The sequence below is a fragment of the Myotis myotis genome, unplaced genomic scaffold (genome assembly GCF_014108235.1).
Source record: "Myotis myotis isolate mMyoMyo1 unplaced genomic scaffold, mMyoMyo1.p scaffold_m19_p_12, whole genome shotgun sequence".
In the NCBI taxonomy this organism is placed as follows: Eukaryota; Metazoa; Chordata; class Mammalia; order Chiroptera; family Vespertilionidae; genus Myotis; species Myotis myotis.
Window position 1 is genome coordinate 36,157,672 of NW_023416316.1, and position 17,843 is coordinate 36,175,514.

The following is a 17,843-nucleotide window of genomic DNA, read 5'->3' on the forward strand; positions in this document are numbered from 1 at the left end:
TTGTCTCTGCTTAAAACACTTATGTCCTTGGGAGAAATAACGAATAATATAAATATCCATTCAAACAGTTGAATGGATCCTTTTCCCCCTATACTTTACTTTAATGGGTGGGGTGGTTAAGGAAGAGGATGAGGAACTATTTTACTGTCTCTTCCAGTTTGCCTTGGTCTTGTCCTCTTGCCCAAGTGTGGAGGGGTTCTTTTCATTGTTTCTGCCAGGGAAAGGCTTATGGGGTTCTTTTGTACACCACAATCTTCTATCGTGGTAACCTGAGGTTGATATTACCTTTCATACCTCAGGCATTGCTGTAATAGAAATTGTGATCCATGTGATGGATATAATTGCACTGAAGTGACACATAGAATTCTATGAGCCTTGCAAAAGTTGTATATACTCATCAGAGTATCCAAGGCATCCCAAAGCCAGCTCAGCCTGCTTGGGCTGCACACCTGGAGGTCTCCAGGGCAGCGGAGAGGCTGTCATGCCAACACTGAGAGAATCCTAAGGGTCCGGAGTCAGCAGCATGTGGTAACCAGGCGAATGTCTCAGTGTCTCAGCATCCCCAGCCTTGAAAAGCATGCTAAAAGCACGATGACGCGCATCTTTCAACTTTTCTGTCTCTCACTTTTCTGTCTCTGCGGGCAGTCTCCAAAAAACATCCCCAAAAAGTCTCCAAAATAGAAATCAGAATTAAGGAAAACCTCTTTTCTCCAAAACAAGGTTGTTTTCCATCGCCAAGTATTAAGCAGGTTTCTTCCTACATTCCACCCAATAGCATGCCTAAACTGGTTTTGACGAAAACTGGGTCCATTTTATTAGCTGAGGAATGCTGTTTGCTGTGTCTGTGCCCTCCTGCACACAAGTCCTGTCAGGATTGATCAGGCTGTGTGGAGTGAATCCATTGGTGATGCTAATCCAGCTCTCCTCACCACGGTCAGCATTGGAGTCTGGGTTGCAGCTCCCATCCAGTTCATGTTAGGAGATGCTGCCATCCCTCCCTAAGAACAGTTGAAGTCTGCGGGCAGCCAGGGAAGGGCTGGGGCGGGCTGCAGCTCCCTGGTTAAATGTGATGACATCTGTCAAGGGGCAGGGGGAGGAGATGATCAAGGGGTTAAACTTCGTATCATTTCTTGTGTCATAGAAGTGCCCCTGAGGAGGGATTTAATTTATTGAAAATGAAACTCCCAAGTCAAGTAGTCCTTAAGTGATTTCTAAGCTATCCACCTGCAGATAAAAGGCTAATCTCATTTTTAATGATTTTGCATATATTATGCAGAGCTTTCTGAATAACTGAACTGAAGCCATGGTTTTGGGCAACAAAGGGCATTCCCAACTTTAACACACAGGATAGAATTTTTTACCTCACCAAGAAGCCACTGTGCATCCCTGCTAAGCAGTTACCTCTGACTCAGTTTTTCCTTGTTTTTTGAAAGTAAAATCCAAGGTTAAAGATGGTGCCTTGTCAGAGTTATTCATGTAATGTAATGAAGGTGATCTCAGAGGATTTTTACCAATGCCAAACTGTCTTTTAAAAACATTGCCATAATTTACATATGGCTCATTTCACTGAATTTTATTTATGAATATATTACTTATTAGTAATTGATATAACCATTGATAAGTCTAAAACAAATAATAAATAATCATTATTGTAGATTCCTTTTAAATAAAAATTCTAGAATGCAACTTAGAGGCAAGGAGGGAAAAGGAACATTGGAATAAAACATAATGCCTGCTCTGAGAAATATACCTCAAAGGAACATTTGTACCAAATTGTAGTGATTTTGCCCAATTTATTGTGAAAATTGCAGAATGGTGATTGTCCCATTGCCAATCAGGTCTCTGTGGCCATGCTGTTTTAAATATACGCTGAAAGCTTTGGGCTTTTTTCCCTCCCATTTGCCCTTGTAGGAAATGCCAATGCAAAATTTGACTTTACTGTGAGATGCTGGATTTATTTTTTATTTAAATGCTTCCAACATCTATCTTTAATGCCACTCTATCACCACAAAGCAGTTAAGAAACGTTCACTAATATATGTGTTATGTGTAGAGAAATTTTTTTCTTTTATAGGTCATCATAAACCCCCATGGGGGGGGGGGAGCAGAGAATATTTTTGAAAATTCTTTGAATGTGTGTGTGTGTCTGTGCTTCAATACATTTCAGTCAGGCTGAGCTTTTTGAAAGCATGAATGCATGAGGCATGATGTCTGGGGGTGCACGAGTAACAGGATGGGATCAGCAGCCACTGCAGGGGCAATGATAGACTGCCAATGACGTCTCTCACCAGAGGACAGTCCGTGCGCCTTCACAGTGCTGGGAAGTGGCCATGCCTGACTTGCTCTCCCCACCTGCTACCTCTGCCCCCCTCTCCCCACTGTTGTCCCTCAAGAGAAAGGGAGAGTATGAAATGTGACCTCGGGCTCAAAGAGAAAGGAACTGCTCTTGCCAACTCAAGGCTTATGAGCCAATTATCTCCCTCCCACTCCTCCCCAAGACTGGCACGTTGACATGACCTAGACTCTAACATTAATAATGAATGCTCATCATTCATCTATTCACCGCTTTCTTCTAAAATTTTTGATTCAGACATATAAGGCTTACATAACGTGTAAGTTATAAAACGTAATGAAATGCACACATCTGCACTAAACACCCCACCCAAGAATGAGAACAGAGGTAATAGCTTGCACCTAACTATATGCTAATCCATTCATGTTTTTTAAAGAGGAGGAAATGTTTGATTTAGAAATACATGAATTCTTTCATATCACCAGACCACGTATTTTTTTAAAAAAATCATTATTCAATCAACCATTTACTGAGTGAAGTACGCATCCAAAAGGGTAGAGGAAGAAATGTAACATTTTCTTTTAAAAAATAAAACATGTGCTTCTTGAGCATTTGCAGAGAAAAATGTCCAGGTTCCCAGACGGGAAAATGAATTAAAGATGAATCACAAGTCATCTGGGAAGGCTCTGCTCTCCAGTTGCTGGCAAAGAAAACAAAACAGTCAAAAGTTGAACTTGGCCCTCTCAGAAATCTCAGCAGTGTTAAAAAACAAAGCTTTCTGTCATCATAAACTGGGTATAGGAATGCTAAAGTATTGGGGAAGGTATCTTTTGGTTAATGTTCTAATTAAATACATAGTTTAAATACATGTGAATTTTCAGCTTTCTTAGTCTTATTAGAAAGGTGAGACTAACATTCAAGTTTGTAAATATCAGTATGAATGACATGAAAGTCAAATGTTGCCACCTCCACATCTAATCAGATGCTTCCTCCAAGTAAAGTAGAGCCAACCCTCAATATTGAAACTGCACCTCCCTGCCCTCCTGGTTCTTGTCATTCGTGGAACCTCATTTAGGTTGTGGCACAAGTGACATTTTGGGCCAGGCCACAGCTTATGAGTGCCCTGCTGTCCCTGGCAGCCCCATGATGGTTTCAGTAACTTCATGGCTGCACATGCTAGAAAGTGAGATGTGCTCTTTTTGTGGAAACCTGTATTTAAAATAAAATCTAGTGAGGAGACCCTAAGCAGAGTAGGGTCAATGTATGAAGGCTGCAATTTGGAAGTGTCAAGTTATGGTTCTTGTTTTTCATATATATTTAAATTTAAATTCTTTATTGTTTAAAGTACCCCCCCCCACCCCCCAGCACATGCCCTCATCCCCATCTGTGTCCATGGGTTATGCTCATATGCATGCATATAAGTCCTTTGGTTGATCTCTTACCCCCCCCCCCACCCCCTGTCATCCCTCATAGGTTGGACAGTCTTTTCAATGCTTCTATGACTCTAATTCTATTTTTGTTCAGCAGTTTATGTTGTTCATTATAGTCCATAAATGAGTGAGGTCATGTGATATTTACCTTTCTCTGACTGGTTTATTTCGCTTAGCATAATGCTCTCCAGGTCCATCCATGCTGTTGCAAATGGTAAGAATTCCTTCTTTTTCACAGCAGTGTAGTAGTTCATTGTGTAGATGTACCACAGTTTTCCAATCCACTCATCTGCTGATAGGCACTTGGGCTGTTTCCAAATCTTAGCTATTGTAAATTGTGCTGCTATGAACATAGGGTGCATATGTCCTTTCTGATTGGTGTTTCTGTTTTCTTGGAATATATTCCTAGAAGTGGGATTACTGGGTTAGATGGAAGTTCCATTTTTAATTTTTTTAGGAAACGCCATACTGTTTTCCGCAGTGTCTGCAGCAGTCTGCATTCCTACCCACAGTGTAAGAGGGCTCCCTTTTCTCCACATCCTTACCAGCACTTGTCCTTTGTTGATTTGTTGATGGTAGCCATTCTGACAGGTGTGAGATGGTACCTCATTGTCGTTTTGATTTGCATCTCTCGGATGATTAGTGACTTTGAGCATGTTTTCATATGTCTCTTGGCCTTCTTTATGTCTTCTTTTGAAAAGTGTCTATTAGATCCTTTGCCCATTTTTTGATTGGATTTTTATCTTTTTGTTAAGTTGTATGAGTTCCCTGTAAATTTTGGAGATTAAATCCTTATCAAAGATAACATTGGCAAATATGTTTTCCCATGCAGTGGTCTTTTTGTTGTTTTGTTGATGGTTTCTTTCACTGTGCAGAAGTTTTTTATTTTGATATAGTCCCATTTGTTTATTTTCTCTTTAGTTTCCATTGCCGTAGGAGCTGTATCAGTAAAGATATTGCTATGACAAATGTCTGCTATGGCTTTTCTTTTTCTGACATGCTCAGCCAGGACTTCGGGTAGCTTGTAAATTAATCACTTCTGGATAATGCTGAAGGGTGTAATGATTTATGGGGAGCAGATTTCAGTCCATTCAGAAACCATTTTCTAAATCTTTCTTTAGTTATCTTAGTCGCAAATAAATGAATGGAAGATTGTCTGAAATAAAGCAATGTTTGACTGGCCATCTCATTTTACTGTAAAAATTAATACTATCATGAGGCCTTACGGTCTTAATCAATTAAGTTTGACTCCCAGTTTGGGTTAATACATGGTCCAGAAAGACCTTTGATTATTTACCTGCTACAATAGTTCTGTTCAGAGGAGGCCTGGGGTGGGAGAGAGACAGAGCCTGACAACCAAAAATGGAAGTTCTAGAGCAACAAAGGAAGGAGAAAGGCAGTCTCCAACCCAGCCAGTATGGACCCATCATTGTAAAGAGGGCGCCAATTAAAGTCAGCCCACACCCCTCTTAGAGTCAGCTCTCAGAAATTAAAGCGTTCTTTTGCAAAAGGATTTTATTGCTCTTTAGGGTCACAAGTTCTGTCTAGACATCATCTTCTCTTCAGAATTTCCATTAAAAATCTTAGCTACACCCCAGTAAATATTATGAGGGTTCTATTTTGAATGTAAACATTTATTTATATAATATTCATGAGTGATGCTGTTCTTTGTAGGCAAATTAGAAAATGCTGGTAAAGATCAATTAAAAAATTAAAATCAGTATCCCACTGGGTATAATTGCCCTTAATATTCTGTTCTATTTCTTTTGGCAATTTTATGCATGTGGATTTTTAAAATAAAAATGGTGTTTTACTATGTTACAATCTACCTTTTAGTTCCAATATTATATTTTTAGCATCTTTTCATGTCAAGTAACATATTTAAAGGTAATTCTGAGGCATTTTTAAGATAATGGCTTTATTCCTTTTTTGGGAAAAAAAAAATACTTTTTTTTAAGCCAGTCATTATGGAGAGACCACATTAGTCACTCAGCATCCTACCCCTGAGAAACAGCTGTTGTCGGCATTTGCTGAATATCAAATGCATAGAGAGAACGACTGGTTAACATGTCTTTCTATATAAATATTATATATACTTATTTAACTCAATTTTACTTGAACTAAGAAGCAGTAGAAAAAAATTAAGGAGACACTGAGAAAAAGTCGCTGAATTTTAGGTAAACATTTCTTCACAAAGGAAACTAGTTCCTCCTACAACTAAAAATGGAATGTTATAAAACAACATCAGAATTTTGAAATCATTAGAGTCAGCTCTCAGAAATTGAAGCCGTTTAAAATGCTACATTGAATGCAGGCCTCATCTATTTTCTCATTGCTGTGGAAGATAGGAAATCAGAAACCATTACAACGTAAAGATGAATAGTAATAGTCACAATGAATAATAATACAATGGTTCTGTAAATATACATTCCACAATTTAATTTTAGTTGTAGGCTTAATAGATGCAGGATTTACTGCCTGTTCTAAGTTGACAGAATTTAAACAGATTGTTGTTTTGTTTTTATTATTCGAAGAACCATCAAAGAGTACTGTGAAAGTTGTATTCCTGTCCCTGGTCTAGGTTTCTAAGTATTACGTTTCCTCTCCTCACTAGTCACTTCTAGTCTGAAGAGTGTGTTAACATATTGCTGAATTTTTTTTTTTTTTTTTTTTGGTGGAGTTTGACAACTGAAAAAAGAATTATATCACCCAGTAACGTGTTATTTTGCTAACCTGAAGCGGAGAACTCAAATAACCAGTATCATGACAGAACTTGCCTATGTAATGCTCTTAAAACTCAGTCAGATCAAGGCCCTGAAAGATCTTCCCTATTCCCATTTCCCCAGTCAGGATAAAGGAAAAGCAGATTGGAGGTGGGTTTTTGTTCATTCCAGAGACTGTTCTCACTACCAGATGTCACAGTCACTACATTTCCAGTACCTGCGAGGTCTTCAAGGCAGCTCCCTGTCCTGCTGGCAGGAATCAGATGCCTCGGGTCATTTTAAACAAAAGTGGGCCAGGCTTTATTCTCAGAGTAAGAATTTTTGTAATTCTTTCTAAAACCAACCAGAATTGCAGAATATGGTGCATTAAATTTGGCTAATGATGTAGCTCTCTACAGTGTTCTATAAAAAAAAAAAAAAAGGTGGTGTCATAGTGTATTTAAAAATTATTTGCCAAAAGTCATGGACTCTCAACTTTCGTTAGCCTAAAGGCATAAAATCAGATCTGCTGAAAATCACTAACCTTAAACAAATGAGCCAAAAAGCAATACACCACGTTTATTTAACAGTTCATAATGTATGCTATAAATAATCCCTCAATAGTCAGTGTTTCCCGAAAATGGTTGTAAATTACAGGGGAGCAAAATGAGGAAGTGGGAAATACTGAGTTCCGTCCATCACAGCTCACCTGCTCTGCATCTAAGGGCTAAGACAAAAATCTCAAACTGCCCTCACTCATTCAGCAGGTACAAATGCATAGTTGTAGTGAGACACTAAGTGATTATGTGCAACTATTATTACGTATTTTCTCTTTTAACACCAAGAGATTTTTGACACTCAATTTCACAATGATAGTATTTATTGGTACCTAAGTTCTGAATGCATTATTACATATTGTACAATGTTTTTCTATGTTTAAAAAAAACACACAAAAAAACCCTCAACACCATTTTCCATGTGGTTTTAATTTTATCAGACTGTAGGAATTTTGGAAACTCTCTTGCCTACATGTTGGAAGAAAATGTTTTTTCTACAGCAGCCAAGTCTTTCATACTTTAACTGTTGGATCAGCTTCTCCTTATGTAGAGCCTTTTCTACAAAAGAAAGAGTGGCAATTGTATGAGCTACATAAAACATTTCCAATCTGCCTTATTGAGCAAATTGCCTGCTTAGTAATAGAATGCAGGATTAAAAATAAGTGTGTGTCTGAACAGACTTACTGCCTAAAGAGGACATGGAGCTTATGGCTTCCTTGATCGCCAAAGCCACTGTGATATCATCTGAGAGATATCCTCAGAAAAGCTTCTCAATTCCCAGTTTTTCTTCAAAATAACTGAGCATCTGAGGAACTAAGTAAAGTAAGTTAATAAAACTGAGCATCTGCCCTAGCTGGTTTGGCTCAGTGGATAGAGCGTCAGCCTGTGGACTGAAGGGTCCCAGGTTCGATTCCAGTCAAGGGCGCCCATGCCGGGGTTGCAGGCGTAATCTCCGGTGTTGGGTGTGCAGGAGGCAGCCGATCGATGAATCTCTCTCATCATTGATGTTTCCATCTCTCACTCCCTCTCCCATCCTCTCTGAGATCAATAAAAATATATGTTAAAAAAAACACAATACCTGAGCATCTGAGGAATTAAGTAATAAATAAGTTAATATAAGGATATATACCTATCTTTTCAAGGATGGTTTCATGTCACCACATGGCCAAGTGCAGAGTTATGAACCAGATGACCCTGGGAAGCAATGAGAAGTTTTTACCACACCCCTGGAATTGCGTGTCATTAACCTTAAGCGGCTGGATACAAACCCTCTAGTTGTTTACCTCTGATCCAAACAGGTACCTGAAACATAGAAATTCAGGACCAACTAAGGGAGCCATAGGGAATTGACATATGCTACTGCCCCTCAGGGAAAGTCTAGTTAGGGAGATGATATTTAAAAATACAAAATAAAGCAGGAACAGCACATGCAGTATATAATTAGCTGTTTAATTGTGTAACGCGTGCCATAAATACTACTTGGAGGCAAAGGAGAGATATCTATGAGCTGGTACAGTTGGCGCCTTTCCTGCAGGCCTGCCCTTATCTGAGCGCCTTCGTGTGAAATGCAGAAGGCGTTCCTGTGTGTGGACAGCCTGTGCCTGGCCTGCAGCATGCGGTGGGGCTTCGTTCCCACTGCCCCCTTCGCTTAGGGCCTTGTATAGTGCATAACACAAGGCGACTGTGCTCACACATAGCTTCCTCTTTTGGCGCATCACAGATGTAAGCGTGAGGAAGGACATCTGAAGAGCTCCTACAGAGATCTGCATATTTCCTCATGCACATTTGGGGGGATACCCCTTAATTGCACCCTGCTTTGTCTGCATTCTCTCCAGATGCCTTCCTTTTATTATTTGTCTTCATAATTGTCTCACTCACCATTTGCATCTTTGCATCTTTTAAAGTGTCCATCAGAGTGCTGTGCACCAAATAGGTGCTGAGATATTAAATAGAATAAATATTTCACACATACCCTGTAAATGATGGGAGGAATAATGTTAAAGGTAAAGTAGTCTTGAAGGAGTGGGAAATAAGCATTCCGTTAACCTGAATAAAAAGGGGGACAGGTGATACCTGTTATCACAGACTTAGGTACTCCCAAGATCATGTTTTGGGGGTTTGCTAGGTGTTTTTCTAAATTTTAATATTAACGTAATGGGTGCTGTGGTTATTCACCTACCCAGATAACATTATGTTACCATGTACTGGGCCTCCAGGCATCTCCTGCCAGATCTCTTCCATATCCATTTCTTCCCACCCCTGGTGCTGTACCTCGGTGTAGGATACACATACAGCTCTGCAGATCTGGATCTCCAGTGTGTATCGTAGCTTTCAACCCAAATAATGTTGTGAATAAACTGCAGTAAGAGCTTTGTTACTGGACTCTGGGTTTCAGGAAAAACCAGAGTCCTGATAGGTGGAACCTAGTGTAGCTATACTGTGTCCCTTTTCCAGGTCCTCTCCATTATGAATCAGCAAGCGGGCAGAAAAGACAACTCCAATAAAATGAGCAGCACAGTTGCATGTGATGGAGACTGCACAAGAGAACATTAAGAGGCAGGAGAAATTTGTGCCCCAGATTGAAAAATAGGAAAGCAGCAAAAGAGGGGGCACAAAGGTGCTCTAAATGCTGCCTGGGGTGTCGGATGGGTTTAAATCTCTTCAAAGGATGTCTTTGACCTACATGTGCTATCTCCTCAGTTATGCAGAGCAGAGGCACCTCAGGTGAGAGAAGCACGTGATCTGGAGCCTGTGGGGAGTTCTCCTGCTGGTTAATGCATTCTGAGAGCAGGCCGAGGAGGGCCATTGCATACAACTAGTTTAGGCCACAGGAGACCCTGGCACTGTAAGGGAACCCAAGGGGAGTTGTATGCATACATAAAAATGTTCATGAATACTTATTGCCTGTAGTTTCTCCATTTCCTTAAAGATTTGCTTTTCAGGATAATATTTCACAAAAGCGGAAACTGTGTTTCCGTGATCTGAGATGTAATCTCTATGTAACAGTTTCCATTATATCACAGGGGCATTTTTATATGCACAGTAATATTAAGATCAGGATATTTAGTGATTCCAGCAACTAAACCAAATATTAATACATGGAGTGTGAAACATAATTCTAACAGATTGAGAGTGGGTGTCTTCTGGGGCTCAGAACACTGTCGCATAGTTTCCCACTGTACTATATTTAACAGAGACTTTTTATTATGCAATGATACTAATTAATAATTTTTCCAGTTTCTAGTGGCTGACCATTGTAGATATTATATCAGCACAACTTATTGTCGGCTGTAAGAATGGTGATTTGATGTTGAATTAGTGGAAGTGGATCCTATTGCCACACTACTGAGATCGTATAGTTTTTTCACTAAAAAATAACTGGCTGTTGTCAACAGCATTTATTGAGCGCCCACCATACAAAACCATAATATGAGACACTGGGACAATGAAAATAAGAGGCACAGTTTCTCCCCAGGCTCATGGAACTGGTGAAATGTATGTATACTTGCCTGCTGACACAGTTATGCTTGATCACTAAACCAGTCTTTAGCAGATTCCAGAAGTTTCTTCATGGCTCACTCTATAGGACAGAATTCCTAATTTTTCCTTACCTCCCTCTGGTATACTCCCAACCCAACAGGTAACCAGGGTCTATCATCTCCAGTGCAAACGTCCTCTCTCATTTCAGATCACTGATTTTGGGATGACTGACTAAATACTCCTTGTATTGATCATGTACCCCATCGATAAAAATTATTTTGGTTTTTATTGAAATTATGCTTAACAAAATTTTGAGTCCTTTGTAATGTAAAACATTTGAATGTTGTTGTTTCTAATTTGATTCTTTGTGGCAATGATTCAGCGGTCTGGTTATAAGTTCAGTTTGATTTAGTACATATTTTTATTGCCTCATAAATTAAAGGGTATCACACAAGATATATAGTTGTAAATGGAAGGACCTGTCCCATTGGCTGTGCCTACTAAATCATAGTGCTTATTTCCAGTCCCATTCATCAGTTATGCAAAGGTTTTTAACTGAAATTTTGCTAGTAAATTTCCATCTTCACTGATATCTCCACCAGCTCTTCTTTCAAACTAGTTGAAAGGTGTTACATTATTCATCTTTAATGAGTGGGTTAAAAACCCACTGTAACTCTTTCTTGAAAAGATTTCCCCCCACATTTTTAAAGTTTATACATGTGATAGCTCTCTTCTTCCGAGTGTCACACCTTACATTGGTTTTGACAGCCAGACCACACCACAATGGCAACGTTTCCAAATACCCATTTTCAAAATGCTCTTTTCACAGCACAAGTTCCCTAGTGATTTCTCTCTCTGGCCTTGACAAGATCGATTAAATGTGTTTATGTTTTTAAAAATATCTCCACCCCCTTGTCATGGCAAAAATTAAAAAAGGTCAGTATATTTGAAACACTTGTCATTTTGAAAAAGAAAAACATACAGTTCTTGTAAGTGGTTTGCCATCACATCATTAGGAACCCTCTCATGGCTCACAGTGTTTCCCTGACTCTTCCCCTTCTCATTCTACACTGTTGTCAGGATTCTACTCTTTCCGATAAGCGCATCTGAGAATTACCAACTGGGGACACATAATGGAGCTGTGTAGCCACACACTGAGAGGAATGGAGAAAGGATTTCTCAGGAGCCCTGCCTTTCCCTCAGGACTCCTGGACACCACCCACGGCCGTCAGATGCATGAGGGTGTCGTCGTTTTCCCATCCTTTAAATACAGCTAAAACGTATTATCTATCTCCTTTTCAGGTTAAACACAGAGGTTTTGACAGGTTGTTTTGCACCCTGTGGGTGGGTTATGTGTCCCCTACGCTGGAGACCACAGGTATCCACCATTGCTCTCAACTGTGGCTGTACATGAGACCACCAAGGGAGCGTGAGCAACGTGGGCCACTTCCCAGACCAATTAAATCAGTATCTCCAAGGTTGGGACCCAGACAGGAGAGCTTTTTAAAGTCCCCCAGGTGGTTATAATGTTCATCCAAGTATGGACATGACACCGGGTACCACTAATACACCTTACTACTTAGTAGAGCAGTGGTTCTCAACCTTGGCTGCACATTAGAATCACCTGGGAATCTTTTTAAAATCCTGATTTCTGGGCCTCATCCTCTGGAAATTCTGTTTCTTCGTTACTAATATTGTGGCCCCACCCCATAATAAAGAAACGGAGGATGAGGCCCAGAAATCAGGATTTTAAAAAGATTCCCAGGTGATTCTAATGTGCAGCCAAGGTTGAGAACCACTGTAGTAGAGGGTTACATCCACCCTCCCCACTGTTTGCTGCATCATCCTCTTGGGCTCTCAAGTTACTGGCCTGCCTGAGATGCAGCTGTGTTCAGAGGGGCCACAGGCTCCTGGACAGGACCATGATTGCTGTAGCAGGTCACAGGGAATTTTATTGTGAACAAAAGCACTTTTCCTCATCGACAGAACCAAGATAAGAGTTAAGTCTGTTCTTGGACTTGATGTTTTAGTTATTGAGCAAAGCAGGAAACATAGCAACGATTGGGCTTCTCATTGCAAAATAATCTAATGCTGTTGTGGAGAAGGCAAGGAGTTAAAAAATGTTGAATTAGAGGTATGGGGAGAAGAGAAATAAAAAAGATACATTATCAATAGTGTGGTAGGAATTTCAATTTTCATTTTATTGCGAGCTCTGTAAGCAGTTCTGTGCCATCAGATGAGAATAATAACGTTTGAATAAAATTAACATATTTATGATTCAAAGATATTACATATAGGCTGAGTTGCTATTCAGTTCTTACCCATTTTTAATACGGTACCAGTACTAAAAATTTTAAATTATAATATTTTAAAGCCACTGCCTCAAGTTCCTTGAGTGACCCCAGCATCCCTGCTTCTACCCTGGGACACTCCTGGCTTCTATGTGGCCCAGCAGCCAAAAGGTTGCTGTGAGGCGTGGCAGGGCAAGTCCAGAGCCTGCTCTGAGCTGTTTGGCCAGTGCCCATGCATACCTCTGGTTAAATACTTTAATTTCACCCCAACTTATATTTGAGTGTGTAATTATTAGAGCAAGGCATCACCAGCATTCTCTAAAACAATAACTCAGTTACAGGGGTCAACACTTAACTAGTAAAGGCTAGGAGCCTAGCCCAGGAGCCTAGGAGCCCCAGCCAGGCCTCCCAACTTCCTGGACTGCTTCCTCTGCCCAATGCTGGTCGTTACTCCTTCTTATCCACCGTCTTGTGAGATCACATTTCTGGAGAAATATATTAGAAAGTAGACAGTTATGTTCTATTGCAGAAGTACTTATTAAGTAGCCTTAGCATTGTGCTAGAATATAAGAAATATTTTGTAAATTGCTGCCCTGTACACATACGGAGCAGTTAAATAGCAGTGCCAGTAATATATGCCCTATGTTCAACAAATGGTTTATGAACACTGTGAATGCTTCAAGAAGATAAGAATATAAGGAAAGGCTTAAATGGGAGAATGAATAGGATTCTTGGGAGACTGAGGCTTCACTATACATACTTTCTTCACCAGTTCTGTTGCTTAGCAATTTAATTAGGGGCTACTGCTCTATGTGACTAATGATTTCCTTCAACAACTTCTGGGCAGTTACATTTACTGCTATGCACTTAGGTTGTTTCTGCTTATAATTTTGAATATATTGCTTAAAATTTTCCCTTCATTCCCCCAAATTTTTATCACTATATAATTTACCTTTCTTAAGTCTGATATTAATGAATGGAGAATAAAAAGTGAAAAACATTTCATAGAATGGTAATTAACCCAGATAAACTATTCTGAAATCTCTGTATGAGTGCCATTGTGTTTAACCTCATTCCACACACCAATTCCCTATACCACCTCTTCTCTTTCTTTCTCTTTCTTTCATTCTTCCTTTTTTTTTTTTTTTTTTTTTACGATGTTTGAAACTAGCTCACAGACTACAAGCACTGTGAGGCCAGCTTCAGTATTACTTTCCTTCCTTTTACGATCATCAAGATCGGTGTTCGGATCCGATGGGAAAGGGAACCGGAGGGTCCACCCCTTCTTTTTGTTTTCTCTCCACTCCATCTTCTTCCTTAGCCAAAAAGAGATGTTTCTTTCTCTTACTTATATTTTCCTAGCAAGAGATCTGTTTAATAAAAGATGGTGAAGCTCTAGAAAGGATGAAATTTTCTCCCACCAAGTAAAGGGAATTTTAAAATACTACTTAAAATATATGTAGATGATGTCCATAGAAGCTGGGGACAGGAAGAAAGGGTCATCTCATACTGTCCACAAGCACAGAAGAGGTTAGTGAAAGGTTATCTTCCTTCTGAGAGGCAGTTTCCATATATGTTCCTTGGAGTAAAGATCAGCATGTTATCAGAGATGGACTGTAGCTCCGATTGCACAGTAAAAAGGAAGTAGGAGCTAAATTTAGAACATACATGAAACCTTTTCAAAAATAGATATGTAGCTAAGAACACATAAAAGAGGCAATATGCATTTTTATCTTCCTGAAAAAGCAATGCAGTTTGCTAAGTTCTTTTGAGTTATATAGAGATGGATTTGGTTTGGTTTTATTTCATGATCCATGCTACATCACCAATCACTGTAGCTATTCATTGTAGCTCATCAGAATTTAAGGAGAAGAGTATGTCTGGATATATAATCCCAAGTAAATTCTTCATATACATCTTTAAAAAGATGTCTTCAAAAAGGTTTTAATCGGGTTGTGATCTTTGCATGTTTTGAAAACATGACATCAAGATGAATGCAGTATAGTGAGATTTGGGCTTTCTTGTGGAGAAGAAAACAATTTACATGTTACTTAAAGTTGACATGCTTCTGGTTGAAAAACCATTGTAACTGTAAAATAATCACCAGTGACCCATAATTTAAGAGTTTAGAACAGTGGTTCTCAACCTTCCTAATGCCGCGACCCTTTAATACAGTTCCTCATGTTGTGGTGACCCCCAATTTCATTGTTACAAATTGAACATAATTAAAACATAGTGATTAATCACAAAAGCAATATGTAATTATATATGTGTTTTCCGATGGTCTTAGGTGACCCCTGTGAAAGGGTCGTTCGACTCCCAAAGGGGTCGCTACCCACAGGTTGAGAACCGCTGGTTTAGAACACCATTTCCTTAAGATATGAAACTGGTAGTGCTATATAGCAGGTTGGGAGGCATCATAGAAACTATTTTGTATTTTTGGAGCAGATTTCCAAAAGTTGAAATCTCCCAAAGAGCTCATTCACTGAGGACATTTCCCCATCATTCCCCTTGGATCATACCTGAAGTACAGACTCAGGCTGCTTCTGTTTACTGCTTGTTCCTCTGCTCTGTTCTATATAATATCACATTTAAGCTTTGCAAAATGCTGTGACAAAGGTAACATTACCTCTATTTAGAACAAAGGAAACTGAGGTTTGGAGAGGCACCAAGCAAGTATATGGAAGCATGGTTAAAACTCAGTGTTTGGCTGTGAAGTCACAGGCCCTTAGCTACTGTGCACTATACCTCATGACCCCTGACAACCCAGATCATGTAGAACCATTAGTAGATAACGCATGCCGGGGTCAGGTCTCTTTTGTGGATTGGAACTCAAAACATACACATTTGAAGTTAAGTGTAACCACAGCTCTAGGGTGTAAATTAAGGGACTGGGGGAGGGGAAAACATTGGAAGATCCCATGTACACATTATTTTTTAATGGATTCTGACCAGGAAGCTGAGAAAATTTCCACTGGTTAGAGTCCTATTCAGTGTAATTCTCAATTCCTTTTATGCAGAATGCACACAAAGAACAGAAGAATTAACCAAGCTATAAAGGGAGTTGGGGGTAGGGAGTGGGGTGCAAAATCAGATTACTTCAGCACCAGGCAGGCAGTGTGAAGCCAGCCAGGTTTTATTCTTCCAGTTCATGAGTTAGTGAGTGAGTTAATTAGTTTTGGCATTATAAGACACACACTATTCTTCACTTCCATGAAGAATTATGCTCCCATTCTTATGGACAATAGTGAGAGGCAGGTGGCAGCCTAATGGCTACAGCGTCTTGTCCTGTGGAGTATGGGCACAGTGTTGCTGGGTCTTCCATTTTTCAAGAGAAATAGGAAATTGTTTAATGAGAAAGCTTTCAGTTTTAGAGGTTGACCCCATTAAAAAATCGTTTGTGTTAGAACAAGTAGGTCTGTAGACTGTCAGCAAACTTCTAGGATTATTAATTTCCCTCTCACAAGTCTTCCCCAGACATAGGTTGATCCTAAGTCCTAGTTTGCCCAAGACACTTCGGTTTTACACCTGTTGTGCTAGCATCCCACCAGTTTAACATTTGCTCCAGTTTTTTTTTTAATTTTTCAGTGAAGCTTTCTTATTAACAGCTCCACCAAAAAGATCCAGGATGGATCTGATAGACTTTCATTTTTGTATTTCCAGATTCTGCCAGGGCAGTTGAACAGATTTCTCACGTTACCACTTTGTTAAATCGGAAAGATGTTTCAGCTCTCTTTCAGATCCTTCCCAGATGCAGTATAACTGTATCTCCCTTTCAAAGACAGCATGTGAGCACTCACTGCTAATACACAGTCTACTCAGACAAGAGTGACTAGGGACAGTCAACTCCTTGCAGCCTCTAGGGTGGTAGAGAAGGATGGGTGCTGTTGCCTTTGCTATCTATTTGATGTTATTAGCCAATCTTGCTGTGCTCTGTCTATAGGCTGTGAGGTCCACTAAGACACCAGAAAGTCATTCAGCAGGATCAACAGGATATTGTTAGGTGCATGAAGAAAATCCCCACTGAACACTCTTGCCATAGTGGTCTGAAAGCTTTGGCTTCAATGGCTTTATTATTTATTGTTTGGCATAAATCTATTATTATTTGCTTTATTTCCTGATCATGTATTTATTTTGCAGTAAATCCTTTTGGCCATAAAAAGCTTTTAAAAACAAACAAACCTGAAAATGCATGTTTAACAAAAAATTAAATACTGAATTTTCTTTCTCAAGAAAGTAAACAGTAATAGGTAACTTGTACAAAATTGTTGATATTTAACATCACCATTGTAGCCATAGTGATATCATCAACCACACAAAATTCAATGGTAAATGCTTTTGCTTTCTTAAAACTGTTGAAAATAAAAGTATTTTGTGATAATGATATGAATATAGTTCTTGATGGTGCATGGTATCATGATAAATAGAACATGTATTAAATTACAAAGCCTTTGGAGCAGAAATGTTTTTGGAATTGGTTATGACTCACACATAAGTCATAATTGTGTCCAAACAAGTTGCGATAATCTCCCAGTCATGAGTTCCATCTCCTAAAAGTATCTGTGAAAGAATAATATTATGAACTGATAGAAAAAAATAGTTCCTATGAAAATACTTGAACTGAAATATTTACATATTTGCATTTTAAAAAATTAGAGTTAAGAATACTTTCCACTTAGCAGAATTTGTTCTAGGCTTCGCAGGCATTTCAGTGCCTAAAAGAGAGGGTATTTCTAAATTAAAAACAGTCTTCTGAAAACTGTCAGGGACAGGATATTAGGAACGGATATGGCTAAAAACATGACTAAAGTACATGAATGTACCAAGAAAAATTCCTCTGCTCTTTTTTCTTTTCTTCTTTTACTTTATACAGATACATGAAAGTTTTACTTTTTAGGACGAAGTCTATATTTGAGAACATTTTAATAATACCAATGTAATAAACTGATTGGTTAATAAATATCTCAAAGATATATAACATTAGCTTTTAGTAATTTAATTGTAGTAACCATTTTCATACTCAAAAGTGTCATGTGTTAGATTATAATATCTAGCATCATACTTTCACTAGGATGTTGCAGGTTTCTCCAT

At 39.1% G+C, this 17,843-nt stretch overlaps 1 protein-coding gene and 1 non-coding gene across 2 annotated transcripts in view; one reads left to right on the forward strand and one right to left on the reverse strand.

Annotated features, from left to right (window-relative positions):
• The window catches only part of GNAQ (G protein subunit alpha q), a 263,117-nt gene that overhangs the window by 161,439 nt on the left and 83,835 nt on the right, over positions 1-17,843 (forward strand). The window lies entirely within an intron of this gene.
• LOC118667795 lies at positions 13,908-14,028 on the reverse strand. Its single transcript, XR_004971387.1, has one exon. It is a non-coding gene; the product is annotated as a small nucleolar RNA SNORA61 (small nucleolar RNA).